Genomic DNA, 15,803 nt, shown 5'->3' on the forward strand with positions numbered 1-15,803 from the left:
TGCAAGTATACACATTTTACATACTTCTGAGCTTTTTATAAGTAGTTACAGCCCTACTACTTTCAACTTCATTAACTCTCTTCACATCATTATACATGCATCTTCATTACAGACCGTTTTGCCATTCAGCATTCAGTGTGAAAGCCTCTGAATTTACTACCAGCCTCCAAAATCCTCTATTTGTAACTAGTTCTGTGACCTTGTTTACCTCTATAACTCTTTAGAAACTAAGTCAAACCATCATCGTATTGGTCTCCCTCTACTTCGCTTACCCTCCATAACAGAGTCCATTATTCTCCTAGTTAACCTATCCTCGTCCAATTGCCTCACGACCTCACCACCGAAGCTGATTTATGCATACAGCTTTATCTGTCGAGTTAATTTCTGACTTATACTTTATCTCCTCATTCGAAGTACCCTCCTGTCATTGTTCACACATTATTGTACCAGCAATCATTCTTGCTACTTTCATGTCAATTACTTCTAACTTATGAATAAGATATCCTGAGTCCACCAAGCTTTCACTCCCATAAAGCTAAGTTGGTTTGAAAACAGACCGGTGTAAATAAATATAGTTTTGTCCAAGACCTGATTTCCTTCTTACAGAATATTGTTGATTGCAACTGTGAACTCACTGCATTAGTTTAGTTGCATAGTGGAAGATTAAATAAGTTAATTATATTCTAAACAAAACCATACCAAAAGCAGCAAATTTTGTTTTCCATGAAAAAGCTATTTCTGTCAAAAGAAAGTTCCCCACTATGGTGAACATATTCTTCCTCTGATACCTACTCTCTCCTATGCTTTCTGTAGATCTACGAAACATAACTGTCTATTCCTCTTGTAGCATTTTTTCAGTTACCTGGTGCATACTGAAAACCTGATTCTGACAGTCTATGTGGTCTGAAACCACACTGATGTTCATCCAACTTACAATGATCACACCCTCCCTTCTAAAATGCCAGTGAACACCTTGCCTGGTATACTGAAGAATGAAATATCTTGATATCTACAGTAATGTAAACAGTACAACTCTGTACAAACTTTACACTGTGGCCAGCAGTGCAGTCCAACCCTAGAAATAAACCACCTACTGTTATACATCGAATATTACATACTTCTGAGCCTTTTGCCTTCCTGCTCATGAAATAACTTCTGTGCGACAGCAAATGTGTAAGCTACGCAAGTAATAACATCTCTGAGTGCAATAAAGAAGTAGGCTACTACTGCAAACTTGATGTGCAAGTTTTACATTCTGCCTTTCAATACTAGATGGAGAAAGAGACTTCAATATTTAACTATTGGCATACTTTAATGAATTGTATTTTTCCTTTCCATGAAGTATTTTTAAACTCTGCATGGATGCTATTCATTCTCCTATCTCACTACTGGAAGTTGGAAATTCAGTGACTTGTTTTTTTCTGACTCAACCAGTTATTATGGATGCATTTCAGAATGTGTACACTATCGAACACAAAATACAGTGGCCTGCAGTAGGATGGGGTCATCATACTTGTTTTCAGTTCTGGAGGATTACTAAAATATGAAACTGCTTTCTTATACATGGCATTGTTATCTGATACAGTGGCAGGAACTTTAAACCCTATTGCTGCCAGTTTCAAAGTTATGTGTTTGAGAAATTCAAATAGAGAATATGCATGGACACTTAAGGTCTACAACTGGCATGATGTGAGCTACATGAATTTGTGTTTCTAGACTCCAAAACCATAAATACAAGTTCACTAGATGCAAACTGAGTACCTTCTTGTGACTCACCTACAATGTTTTCAAGCTTAAAATGCTATGGTTTAATGTTGAATTTCATCCATTATGACAAAAGCTCTTACCTGGTTTACTAATAAGTAACTCAACTTTTGAGTTAGGTATCACAGAAAATGAACAAAGTCCTGTTCTACTACAGGAGTAGTGGAAAGGTTGGTACAGATTATAGATAAAGTAACAGAACAAGGCATAGTCATCACAACACTACTTCTTAAAAACCTGTACCACAGTGTGGAGAGATGGAATGAACAAGAGACCAGAAAACAATGTTTCACAAGAATATTGTGCCCCTGTCTTGTTATTACAGTCCAACAGTGGAACCTATTCTTTTAGGAATGCAATATTGCAATGGTCTCTTTTTTTGCATGGTAAACTGGCAGATAAAACATCTAAAATAACATCTATAACATGTCATCAATAAACCATTGTTCTTCACAGCTGCTAAATTTCAAAAGGATATTACTAAGTATTAAACCTAATTAGTTTTACTTACTGTTACTGGAAATTTAATTTCCCTTACTTTATTCACTTGCAGATAACTTATATCAACTGATAATCTTAAAATTTCATCAATAATGATAACGCTGCACATGACCTTACTATATGGCACTACTTGTACTGAAATGAAGCACACACTTTTGTTTTCTTCATTACAACTCACTCACTATGTACTTCACAATCACAAATCCTTTTATTTAATTCTTCAAGAGAACACAAAGGGATTCTCTTAAGTATAAACTTGCACTTGTAAACTATCCATTATAGCTGCATTAAGATATTCATTCTCCAAACATTGTCTGCTATCTTTAGGATGTTCTCTCGAGGTTGAGGGTGCAGATAAATATGCAGGACAACCAGATAATTTATAAGGTACTGCATCTGAAAAATTAAAATAGGCCTAATATTAGACGAAGTTCGATTTAGGGTTAGGTAAGATTACGCTCAGTTGGCACAAATTAAATTAATAAAAGATACTACAAGATTTCAATTTGAATTTGGTTAGGTCACATTCTGGTTTGGTTTAACTTTAGGCTCTACATCATATTTGTTTTCCGTTATCCACAATATTCATGTTTTAAAAACAAAGCGCATAAAAGTAAAACTAGTGACGAACCTTTCTTCAAACGTGGACGATCCAGAGGTGCCTACAATGTGCCTACATTTTCATCATACGTTCATGCCATTATTTCAAAATCACCTTGAAAATGTAGCTTGGAAACCTGTAAACAAAATGACAGACATGTCATAATAGTTACAAATACTAAATACCATATAAAAGTAAGCCTACTATATTCAACAGTTATTAAGCGTCGATATAGGTTATGTTCATTGAAAATGTTATCACATGGTTACGAAAGCAACACAATATAATAAAAATAAATATACATACTGTTTATAATAGGAACTTACCACTTGAGTGATCAGAAGGTACGAAATTTTCTCAATGAATTGCCCTAATCCATTTCTGTTTGAAGTTTTCACCTGGAGGAAAATATTGACTTTCGGACTAAGTATTTCCTTTTACAGGCTGGCACACAGCATTTCCGTGGCATATTTAAGTGTCAATATATAAGTACATATGAAGAGAGATATCTCCATTCACATTCATAAAAAATGAAATAAACTTCCCAGACTAGAATGCCATTGACAGGATACAACCACAATAGCTTTTCGTACTTCACTCGGCCACCAGATTACTCGGACTCCTGTTGATGCCATTATCTATCTAATTCTCAGCGCATAGGCCTTTTAGTTTCCCCGTTGAATTTCTTCTATATTCACTACGTACGAACGCATTCAATCTCTACAAACAGCTGATATTAAAACAACGATGACAGTCATTGGATTACATGGCTCTGATTGGCTAATTCCAATCGATCATGCTTTCGAGTATTCTTTCAATGCAGCTAACATTAGCGCAGACTTGAGCTTCGAGAGGTGGCATTAGTTTCAACCGGCGAGCTGTCGTTTAAACTAAACGAGTGTCAGAAATTGATGGAGAAAATGGACGTGGGTTTAAACTAGATACTGAAGTTAAACAGGTTTAATTTGTACCAGGTTTAACTCGATTTGGGGAAAATGGCCCTAAGAGGCTTTTCCATCCTCAGGCTACAGACCACATTAGCTCAACAGCAATCCAACACAGTAGAAATGGTTAGGGAGGCCGATGGAATCCACAACTCAAAATGGAAAGCAATAAAATACCAATAGGTTAAGAAATTTTTCACAACATAGGAATTCCATGAACACAATGACCATGGCAGAGTACCACCAACTATACAAGAAACTACTAGTCACCTAAGAAAATCCACACATGAACCAGAACTAACCGCAAGGAGGTTAACAGGACAACCTTTTCACAAATCATAAGTTAACTTAACTAAAGCAAGACCAAAATGTATGAGCCAGAAACTTGAGGAAGACCACACACTAAGTGACCACACTACAACAAGGGAACAGGTTAAATTAATAGGAGAGCACGGTATCCGTTAGAAATAGAAGACTACCAGCAACCAATAACCAGCACGGATGAACTAGTAAAGACCTGAATAGGTCCAGACACAGGGTCAACAAGGCATCCACACAGTTACAGTCTGACAGAATTCAACGACAACGAATGCTCACACAATAACCCCACACAAACAGAAACCTTGGTGAAATGACTCGAGCGACCGCTCAGCCACGCACCAACCCACACCAACCGTGAAACAGGGAAAGGTAGAATATTACTCATACTATAGACAACTCACAGCCCCACGATCAGCACAGGCCAGCCATAGCCAAGCAGGTGCACGAACACATCACCAACGACAGTCTCCAGATCACCAGAATAAATTATACAGGAGATATATTTTCAATACTCAGTCAAGATATCACCACAAGAAAATATGACCGAACCTCAAGTAGCCCAGAAAGGTAAACAATTTTAAACAATTCAGAAATAATTATAACTCAAAAGTTACTAATACATGGCAGCTCATATCAAATAGAAGGTTAGTTAAACAATTTTCAACAGTAAATTTCAATAAATTTTCAAAAGAAGCAAGGCGAGCATAAGAACGATATAAGTTAGGCCTAACGTAGGTACCACCTGCACATATTCACATAAAACACAAGCAAAATGCTCGTAGGTTAACCACATACCACCATAAGTGATGCTTTCCCCATAACTCCACAATATTAGGGATGATGTGAATTACTCACCAACCCGTACCAGCCGCGAGATAGGGTAAAAATGAAATACTTCATTCATGCAAATTTGCAAACACCTACCTCAGAGCCAGCACAGATCAGCAACCACAGAACAAAGACAGAGTCATCACTTCCACAAGCCATAGATGGCTAAAATAATTGCTACAAAGGTTAATACAAGCATTATAGGCTTGCTCAGAAATCCCACCAGTAAATAACGTGACCAGCCAACGAGTCACCGCAGGGAAAAATCTTAAATAATAATAGGAGAAGAGGTTACAAGGCCAAGATAACTGGTATACTATAGAGCATATTAAATTCAAAAGCAGCTTGAATAGTTCACCACAGATAGGTTTCACTTAATTTAGAAAAAAAAAACACACCTCGCATGAAAGGAGAACCATACCAGCCTAAGGCCAGTATTTCTCATAAATATTCACTAACGACACGGATAACTCGGGCACAGGGGAAATCACATAAAAGCAGAACCAAATAAAATAAATGGCCACCGGAAATAACAAAACCAGGAGAAAATAAATACCGATATACGATGGTACAATACCACTATCACATATGAATAACACACTATGTTTACGGTTAATTGGAGGTTAAGTAAAATTTCACTTCACACGGTAATTTCAACACAGAAGAACACACTTAGAGACAGTAGATTCTCACATAAAGGTAGGCACTCGCATGCATAAGTACACTTGTCAGGAAATAACTTTTATAATAATAATAATAATAATAATAATAATAATAATAATAATAATAATAATAATAATCACAACCTTAAATCTGGGAATCAAAACATAAAGCCAGAACTGATAATACCATAAGACGTTCCCAGAACACGAACTATCACATGTAAACACTCGTTAAACACAGGAAAACAACTGCACTTCACGCGGTGAATAAAATCACACGAGCTCACCGAGTAGTAATTAAAATTTAATGCACACCGATCTAGAAAAGGTACACACACGTACGTAGAACGAATGTTAAAACAGCTACGCCATACAAAACACAGAGAGCACACGATTAACAGTAGTATGTTTATGGCCCTAGGCTAATCGATTTGTATCCAAAGCGGACACCCACCACCATTTCAAAAGGTACCATTTCGTACCACAATGCCAAATATCAAAAATTATCTGTACTCACAAATTTATGTTGAAAGAAGAAAGCAAAGATACACTACACCTGAGAGGCAGGAAACAAGGAAGCAGGTTACAGCGAACAAAACAGCTGGTCGCAGGATCACCAACTGTACACTCATGACACCAAACGGTCACCATAACTCGCACGAACAGGAAAGACACGAAACACCGTGCAGAGATTACATGAAACAAGAATATTAAGAATAAACAAGACGAATGCATTTCTTTTACAATAATAACCTACATCAATCTCTTTTGACCAGCAGGTCCTTCCTTCACTATTTCTGACATTTACCACAGTGCGAGGGAAAGATTTTAAAAATACACTACCGGTACCAAAAATTGCAATAACCGCGATATGCTACCACTAACTGCACCGGCCCACCGGCAAAGACCAGTCAAGTTAACAAGCAAAAATAATTAAATCATGAAGAGAAAATTTAAAGTGGAAGCAAAATACTTACCTTCAAAAACACGAGCTGGACCATTTGACCAGAGGCAACACAGATCGTTACTCGCGGTTTTTGCAGTGGCAAATGTCAGAGAACGTGAAGAAAAACCCAAGAAATTTTTTGAACCAAAAGAAGGTTTAATTAATATTTCTTTGTAAGAACCTTACAATTTTTGAAATAAAAACCTTTCAATGTTCCCTAAAGGTACGGTGCACCGTTTAAATCAAATTTAGTTTAAAAGTTAGAAATAAAATTAAATAGAATGGATAAAACAACATGTATTCCGCAGAGAAAGAGGGACGCCCTCAGAAAAAAAGATAACATTAATATTAAGAAAGAAACAATAAAAGGGAAGAATTATTTCCTGGCAGTAGGCCCTTAAAATAAACAGTTTTCCAACAGGTTAATTTTCGAAGTCTTACAGGTTTTCTTCTCCGTTAATTAATTATAAGATTAAATAAATGAGAAGCCACGGATTCTCCCGAGGAAACCAGAACACAAGGGACCTTCGCAATTAATTCATCAAACCCAGAAGAAATACGGTAAAACACATGAACACCAGAAACACGGGTAAAATCAACACGACCTCGAATATCTTTAGTACAGAGCGAAAGCACTCCAAGTTTTAATAACAAGGGGATAAGGCATCAGCTCCAACATGAGGCAACAGTCAAATTACAACTCAAACACCACTTTCTGTTTTTAAAATAATCAACAGCATCATACCAACAACACATCACTAAGGGCAACGGTTGCCATAGAAACAAACAAGACCAAGCGTCAAACCAGACCATTTTAATAAATAGAATAAATATAGTTAACAGAAAAGGGGAATAGGAGAATGCAAATTAAAGAATAAAAAGATTCGGGTTTCCTGAGAAAATCGCGTGGTCTCAATTTTGCAGCAAATGACTATCAGTTAGTAATTTTACTTTCACTTCAAATTAACAATTTCTTTACATGATGCAAAATTTAGGATTTACGAAGTAGTCGTTTCTCGCAGAAAAATGCAGAGATAAACAGGTTTTGATAGAGTTCTTCCCGCAGTACCAAGTTAGGAAAGGTGCAGTAAATACTCCAAACACTTTTCACTTTACCAAATTTTCCAAGTTCATTCGGTCGAAAATCAATCAGGAAGGTTATTCGTAGGACAGAATAAAATCCGCAAACATAATTAAGGTTTAGAGACGAGGCAATCCAGCTCCAGGAAAAATAAAATAAAAATACCTTGAAGTAGGTAACTTACATTTTGTCCTTGAGTAGAAACTAACGCATGGCCGCAGATAGAATGAAGATTACTTACAAATCCATAGAGATAAAATTAGGCAGAATAAGCAGCGGACGTCCACTCCGGATAAGAAAAAAAATAAGATAAATAAACTCTTCTGGCATTAGCCCTGATCCATTACACACTATCCTGGCATGTTGAGATAAATACACTTTCTTCTGAGAAGCCACCACATCAAGCTTCCAACACTCATGGCGGGCGACAATGAACTCCCCCGCCTTGCAACACGATTCGCAGAAGAAGCGGATCGTCCAGTCAACGAGCCTAAAACTGGACTCGCTCTGGAGCAAATTTGAGGCGAACCAATAGACAAAGAGGAAAATGGAGAGGTCCAACAAACAAAACATTTAAAATTCTCTCCGCGGAGTGACAAATACAGATACAGTTAGCGACAAAATCGCACACCACACAAAATTAAAGAAAATAGGGGAAGATTTCCAAGTAACGAAGATTTCAATGGCTATTAGCCCAGGCCAAAAATGTAGTAGGGAAAGGGAAAATCGTGTAACAACCGGCACAAAATTAAAATATGAAACCAAAAATGAAGAGCTAGAAAATAAAATAAATGAAATAGAAAATAATATAGATCAATTAAAAGTAGAAAACGAAAAATTAGAAACAAAACTTGAAACTATAAAAGAATATGTAGCTCCAAAAACCAGAAAAAGTAGTTAACGTCACACTTTTACAATCGTTAGAAAGAATAGTATTCATCCTGTTGGAGAATATTATTTCATACGAACAATAAGAAGTAATTACAAGAAAAGTATTGATCGTCTTAAAGCAAAATATCCAAATATGGAAATAGTTGGTGAAATGAAATATGATCCCAATGCATTTAATTTATTTGAGTGAATGAGAGATTCTTTGGAATATATTGATTGTAAGTACAATCATTTTCAAATAAAAAACGAAAAAACATTACAAGATTTATTTGACGACATTGAAAAACTTACTTCAGAAAAAGTAATTTAAAACTTTAAAACACTGTTTTTAATTTCATTTTTTATTTTATTTTTTATTTTATTTTATTTACACTGAAGGTAATACTTTTAATCTAGTCCATGATCAGCAATGAAAAAATAAAAATATTAAAAAGACGGTCTCACTTAAATATTAATAATTATTCATTTATTAAAAACACCTTCATCAGGATCAATTTCGATTTCAATAGAATCGTCAAGTGTTAATTCTCCGAACATAATTATTTTCACTTGAGCAGGTAAGATCTTAAGACCTTCATTAATTTTAAATATGATTTTATTGTAAGGATTAAATTTAATTGGCTTGCTTAAATTTAAATGAGTGACAGTTTCTTCCATTGGGTTATTTTGGAGATACACATTACAAAATTTATCGATGCCATTACCAGAATATATTTCTGGAACGGAATATTTGATATCAAAAATTAAAACAACTATTTTTCTAATATACCGCTCATAGCAAAACACGTACCGGTAGCGTATTTCAGTATCGAATTCAGTTGAAAATTTCTTTTCTATTTCAATTTTATCAAAAACTTTCCTGTTTATTTTATTTACCTTCCGTGTCATATTATGTATATCATATGTTAAGGGAGCAATTTCTGATTTTGTAGAATAGTCTCGAAATACTGTTTCAATTTCTTCTTTTGTATAATAATTTTTAAACTCATCTTTAGATATATCTTTTGAAGTGGTGACTTTTTGTAATGCTGTATTAAATTATTTCAAATTAATTGCGTCACCATCTTCAACACCATCACCAATATTTCTTAATATTGTTTTCCTGAATCCAAAATAATCCTTACTATACCGGATTTTATTTTTGAATTCTTCATCAAATTTCTTTTTAGTTAACAAATCTTGAATTTTATCATTAGTATTATTTATTAATTCCAATACTTTTTTGGATTCGTCATCAAATTTCTTTTTAGGTAAAAAATCTTTAATTTTATCATCTATATCTATCTTTTCATAAGCTCTCCAATTCTTCCCTTATTATAATACTATCGTGTTCTTTGATTTTATTTCCGAATATATCCATTTAGTACATCCAAAATTTAAGGCCCTATAACACTATCTTTTGGTACCCAACTGTTGTGTGAGTTATCGAACCCGAGTCACTTGACATAGACTTGATCACCTTTTTTTCTTAGAACCTTTTCAACCAAGTAGTGATCAGGATGTTGTGTTTTCTGCAGTTCTTGTTCGTAAAATGTGCCCTTAATTTCTTCTCCTCTATAGTCTTTAAGAAAATAGTAGATAGGATTCGTTGCAAAAACTTTGTCAATTTTAAATATTTCTGTGGACCAGTTACCAGCATATCCTTTTTCAAATAGCCCTTTTATTTTGCTTACACGTACGTAATCACCTATTTTAAATTTTGGTTTTTCCATGTATAGTAGGCTCAGAATCAAATAAATGATTATATACATCTTCTCGGTTCTTTGGACTAACATCTACTGGTTTCATTTTAATAGGGCGATGAAATGTGTTATTATAGTCATGTACTAATTTTGGAAGCATGTCTACCTATTTATAATTTCCTTGTAGTGAAAACTGCTTCCACATTTTTTTTCTTTCAGTGTTCTATTGAATCTCTCAACAACAGCTGCTTTCAAAATTGAAAATGTAGAGTAGTGATTGATGTTGAACTTCTTCATGGGACGTTGTACATCTTTGTTGTAAAACACTTTACCTTTATCTGTCTGTATATTTTTTGGAGATCTATTTGATGTTTTAAATATATGGTCTAGTGCATCTCTAACACATTTACCTGATTTATCTTTAAGTGGTAGAAGCCCATGCGAACTTAGAAAACACATCGATGACCGTCAGTAAATATTTATTGCCTTTATTGATTTTTGAAGTTCCTTTCAAGTTACCAGAATCCATTTCTACAAGATCAGCTTGCCATAGATCATCGATACCGTATGTGATAGTTTTTCTAGTAGGATAATTTCTTCTAGCTGGTTTGTGTACTTCATCGATAATGTCTTCTCGTATTCCCTCACCGATCATTTTTTTTACAAATTGACTTTTCTTTGTACCACATACCGAACATATACCTGATATTCTCTCTCTTCCATTTACTGTTTTCACTCGTTGAGAATCAACTGTGTTTGTTTCTTTCTTACACTTCAGGCACCAAATATGTTTCATTTATAGTGTAAAAAATTCTCAACCTTATTGTAACTCTAATATTATTGTAATTCTAATATTACGGTAGTCATAGCACCATTAAAGTCAATCAAGTCATCATTTTCATCTGTAATCTCGAGATGTATATTTTGAATTCTGTCATAAATCGGAACAAATAGAGGGTATTGTGGTTCGTAGATTATTGCTCCTCCAAATTCAACATCTGGCATAAAACAAGCAATTACGTTTGTTTCTCGGTGATAGTGATGCCCATCTTTTTCAAACATTCCATCGGCTAAATTAAAGTGAACTTTGATCATTTCGAAGGGTATTATCTTAGGGTAAGTCAAGCGCAAGAGTTTTTGTTTTTGGATATACGATTTGATCATTAAATCCTAACACCGAACCGATGCTCTGTTCTTTATCAAAGTACAATTTAAAATCACTTTTAATTTCAACTCTATTCAGTTGTTTATTTGCTTCGATACTTATATTGGTAGCATTGAAAGGTGGGTTACTCTGAATAGTTTTTTCTAAACTCTCTAATGTATATTGTCCTGGAGGAATAATCATCATAGATATTACATGTGTTCCATCATCCGATGAACCAGGAACAACTTTTTCATAATGTAGTTTATTGTTTTTTGAGGTTACATTTGGTGTCAAAAATCTAGAATAAAATCCAGCGATCCTAACTTTTCTAAACTCGCTATTCAAGGGTACTGTTAGTCTCTTTTCTAGGGTAGATGACTCTCCGCTCAACTTTAATAATCTACTCATTTCTTATAGCTAAATAAATGAAGATTGATTGGGATCCAAAAATACGATTCCCAGAAAAGGAGATAAAAACTAAACATGGAGAGCTTTTACCGAATTCTATTCGTTGTGCTATCGTTGGTTCGAGTGGATCTGGAAAAACTACACTTATGATAGATAATTATATTTTAGCTCCAGGGTGGCTTAATTGGAAGAAAATCAATCACTTGTACGTTTATTCAAAGAGCTTAGATCAATCAAAGTATCAGGATCTCATCAGCAGATGTAAGAAAATTGAAGATAAAAATGGTCTTTCGATAGCTACGTTTATAGATAATAATGAAGATGCTATACCTTTAGACGAGTGTGAAGATTGTTCTATAGTTCTATTTGACGACTTTATTCTAGAAAATCAAGATATTGTTAGGGAATACTTTACGAGAGGAACAAACACGATGACTTTAGTGATTTATTTCCGATACCACCAACACCTGAAGAAACATCGTTTGAGAGAAAGTTATTCCTAAGTGACGATGAATCAATCTCTTCTCCAGTAAGGAGAAATTTAGAACCACTCTTGGAGCAAGTTGAAGAGAAAGAAAAGTATAGAATTGCTAGAAAACGTATGTTAAAAGATAGTCCTAGCCTCATAAACGTAGGACCTGAATTACTAGAAGCCATTAACAATTCTGACTATTTTATATTTGGATTAGGCCTATAGGAAAAGAGAGATATATTGGTGATTCGAAAGTTACATTCGATCACGGTGATTTTATCGTTCAGAAAACAGGTAAAAAATATACAGGGACAAAAGGTCTTCTAACACTTCTAACAAGGAAGGAGATATCCAACACAGAATATACGGAAGACGATTTAAATAACTACAGAGAGATAGCTGAACACACGAATTTGATTTTCGAGGACTATAATCCAGATACAGGAAAAGTACGATCATCAAGAGGAGAAAAATGGACAGATATTTTAGTGATCTATGGAAAGACATTAAGGTAAAGAGAGGAATAGGAAAAATATCAAGATCAGCATCTTTAACTACTCCTCCAAAATCTGCAATGTCCCCTGTAAAAACTGGTACAGGGTTTTTGAAAAAATACACAGAAAAGCCTGTAGAATATGTTTGGATGAATGATGTTCGAGATTTGATTGATAGACTTGCTGTCATTCACGGTGAAGAGAATGCTGGTAATAATAATTTTTAAATGAGAAGGTTGGAATCACACAAATGTTAACGAGTAAGTTTAATGACTTCAGTGTGAATCATCGTAAAGGTATTCCTTATTTTATTCGGTTCTTGAGTAATCTTCCTCATACTTTTTGGAAATCTGAAAAACATGGAAAAGGCATAGTAAATTGTGCTTTAAATAATTTACCTCTTTCAGAAATGCATATACCTGGATTTAATTATTGTGGCCCTTATACGAAGTTAGAAGAACGATTAGCAAGAGATGATAAAGGAATAAACCCTCTCGATGAAGCTTGTAAATCTCACGATATTGCATACAGAGATTATAAAGATTTAGAACATAGACATGTAGCTGATAAAGAATTACAGCAAGTAGCAAAAGAGAGAATGTATAGTAAAGATGCTGATATGAAAGAACGACTGGCTGCTGCAGCTGTTAGAGGAATAATGTACTCTAAAAAAAATTAGGTATGGGTATAGAAGTTGATGAGAACGAATTAGGATTGTAATATATTTTTATCTATATAAATGAGTCCAATTAGTATTAACTATACAATTTGTCCAAATGATAAACCCAAACCCAAATCTGTTTCTATCAAATTTCCAAAAGATAAGGTAAAAGAACTCAATAGCATCGATGATTATTTGACTGCTACACAGAAGACGAGAAAACAAAATCAAATAAAGGTGGTAATTTATTCTTAACATTTACTATACCTGTACTGAAAGAAATATACGAACATTTAATAAAACAGAAAGAGGGTTCAGGTCTAACAAAACATGAAGGAGGAATTTTGCCTCTTATATTTGCTGCTCTGGGTGCTCTTGGTGCATTAGCTGGAGGTGTTGCGGCAATAACAATTTCTGTACACAATAAACAAAAGAATGACGCTGAACTAGAAGAACAAAAGAGACATAATCTAGCTCTAGAGAAAAAAGGTTCTGGTTTACCAACAATTCTCGGATCACTTTTAGTCAAGTACGGTTTAGAAAAAATTATTGAGGCACTAAAAAAGAAATCTGGTCGAGGGATTTTTTTAGAAAAATAGGCGATGGTATATTAAATTCATTGATAAAACAATACCCACAGGCACTAAATAATTTTGACATAGAGAAATTAGTTAAAAAATTAAAGATTAAAAATTTTAGATGTGTATTTATGATTGATGAACTACCAACTAACCCTAATAAAAAAATTGAATCAGGGATTGTAAATCTAGATACTTCTAATCATGTTGGTACGCACTGGATTTGCTACTACAAGAAAGGCGATGAAAAATTTGTATTCGATTTCTACGATGGCAATGTTCCAAAAGAATTAGTTGATTAACTTAAACCCGAAAATTTATTCTTTAATGCTGAAAGAATACAAAACTATGACGAATATATCTGTGGTCACTTGTGCCTATTTGTTTTAAAGCTGTTTTCGGAAGGACATAGTAATCCGAGTGAAATTTTAGATATCGTAAATGGCCTTAGACGCTAAAGCAAAGACACGATATTTTCTTTTATATAAATGGAGAAAATCGAAAGCTATCAGTGGCATTCATTCCCAGTGAATGAAAGAACTAAAAATAATGTCATGGTTCCAAACAAAGACACTGAAATAGAAGTCAAAGTTGGTGATGGATGGGTAAAAGATAAATTCTAACTATTCATGAATTTAAATGTTACTCATGTTAATGGCTCAGACTATACACATTAACGAAGGAAAATCGAACGTGAGACTCATAGATAATTATCCAGCATTCTTGTTCTCTGCAGTAACTGTTAAAAACGGTAACAATGTTGTTTCTAGAACAGAGAATCCAGGTATCGTTGCCTCTGTATTGCATAAACTCCTTTCGTCTTTAAGTGAGGAAGTTAGACTTGAATCTAACATTGTCAACAATGGAAGGTTGCAATCAAAATCAGTCGAAGTACTGTATCCGTTAGAAAAGTTAGGTGGATTCTTCAAAGATTATCAAGATATTGAGTGGGAAGGTAATTATACAATTAGTTTCACTTGGAGCCCAAACGCAGTAGATGTGCTATATAGATGGTTCAGTAAAAATGATATCGCTGGAACTCGTCCTGAGGAAGGAAAAGTAATTATTACACATTTAGAGATACGCACTCCTGTTGTCAAGTACGAACCAAATTATGAAGTTGAGTGCAGAGAACAAATATATAAAAATCCGAAAAGTCTCATCTCATTTTTTGACCTACAAGCACATGAATTTTCAGATATTGTTGGTAAAAGGAACTTTGAGATAGATGTTACCAATTACTATCAGTCTATGGAGTTTGATCAACCTTTATTTATTTTTGTAGTATTCCAGACAAACAGAAAAGGAAATCAGTTGTTAGATTCGTCTCTCATTGACCACGTACAGCATCAGAACATATACGTAAAAAATGCTCGAGATGAAATATTTCCAGAAGAATCTTGGAATCTTCACCCTCCAGGAAAATTCTTAAAAGCTTACGACGCATTTACAGATTTCAAGAGAATAACTCACTTAAGCACAGATGTTGGTATTAGTCCTCGTCAGTATATTAAATCATATCCTGTTTATGTTATTAATATGAGTAAAAGTAGAAATGTTATAACTGCTACAAAAACAAGTATGAAATTGTGTGCAACATTTAATGCTCCTATACCAGATAAAACATCAATGTATGTAGTCATGTATGGAAAGAAGAATCTAATCTTCGATGCTCAGCATGGACTAATTACAGAAAAATTTTAAGCTATATAAATGAATAAAAAACTAAAAAGCATTCTAGAGTTGATTGCTGTATGTTTTTCATCCTTAGATAAGTTTCTCAGAAAACGCGAGAAGGAGAATAATTAATTCAAAGTCTTTC

General features: G+C 34.3%; 1 long non-coding RNA gene across 1 annotated transcript; it reads right to left on the reverse strand.

Moving 5' to 3' along the window:
- Window positions 1-333: 333 nt before the first annotated feature.
- On the reverse strand, window positions 334-3,591 carry LOC136881962 (uncharacterized). Its single transcript, XR_010861058.2, has 3 exons — window positions 3,193-3,591; window positions 2,897-3,002; window positions 334-2,661 (listed from the first exon to the last, which is right to left on the reverse strand). It is a non-coding gene; the product is annotated as an uncharacterized lncRNA (long non-coding RNA).
- Between the last annotated feature and the right edge of the window lie 12,212 nt (window positions 3,592-15,803).

Source organism: Anabrus simplex, chromosome 2 (assembly GCF_040414725.1).
Source record: "Anabrus simplex isolate iqAnaSimp1 chromosome 2, ASM4041472v1, whole genome shotgun sequence".
NCBI classification, from domain to species: Eukaryota; Metazoa; Arthropoda; class Insecta; order Orthoptera; family Tettigoniidae; genus Anabrus; species Anabrus simplex.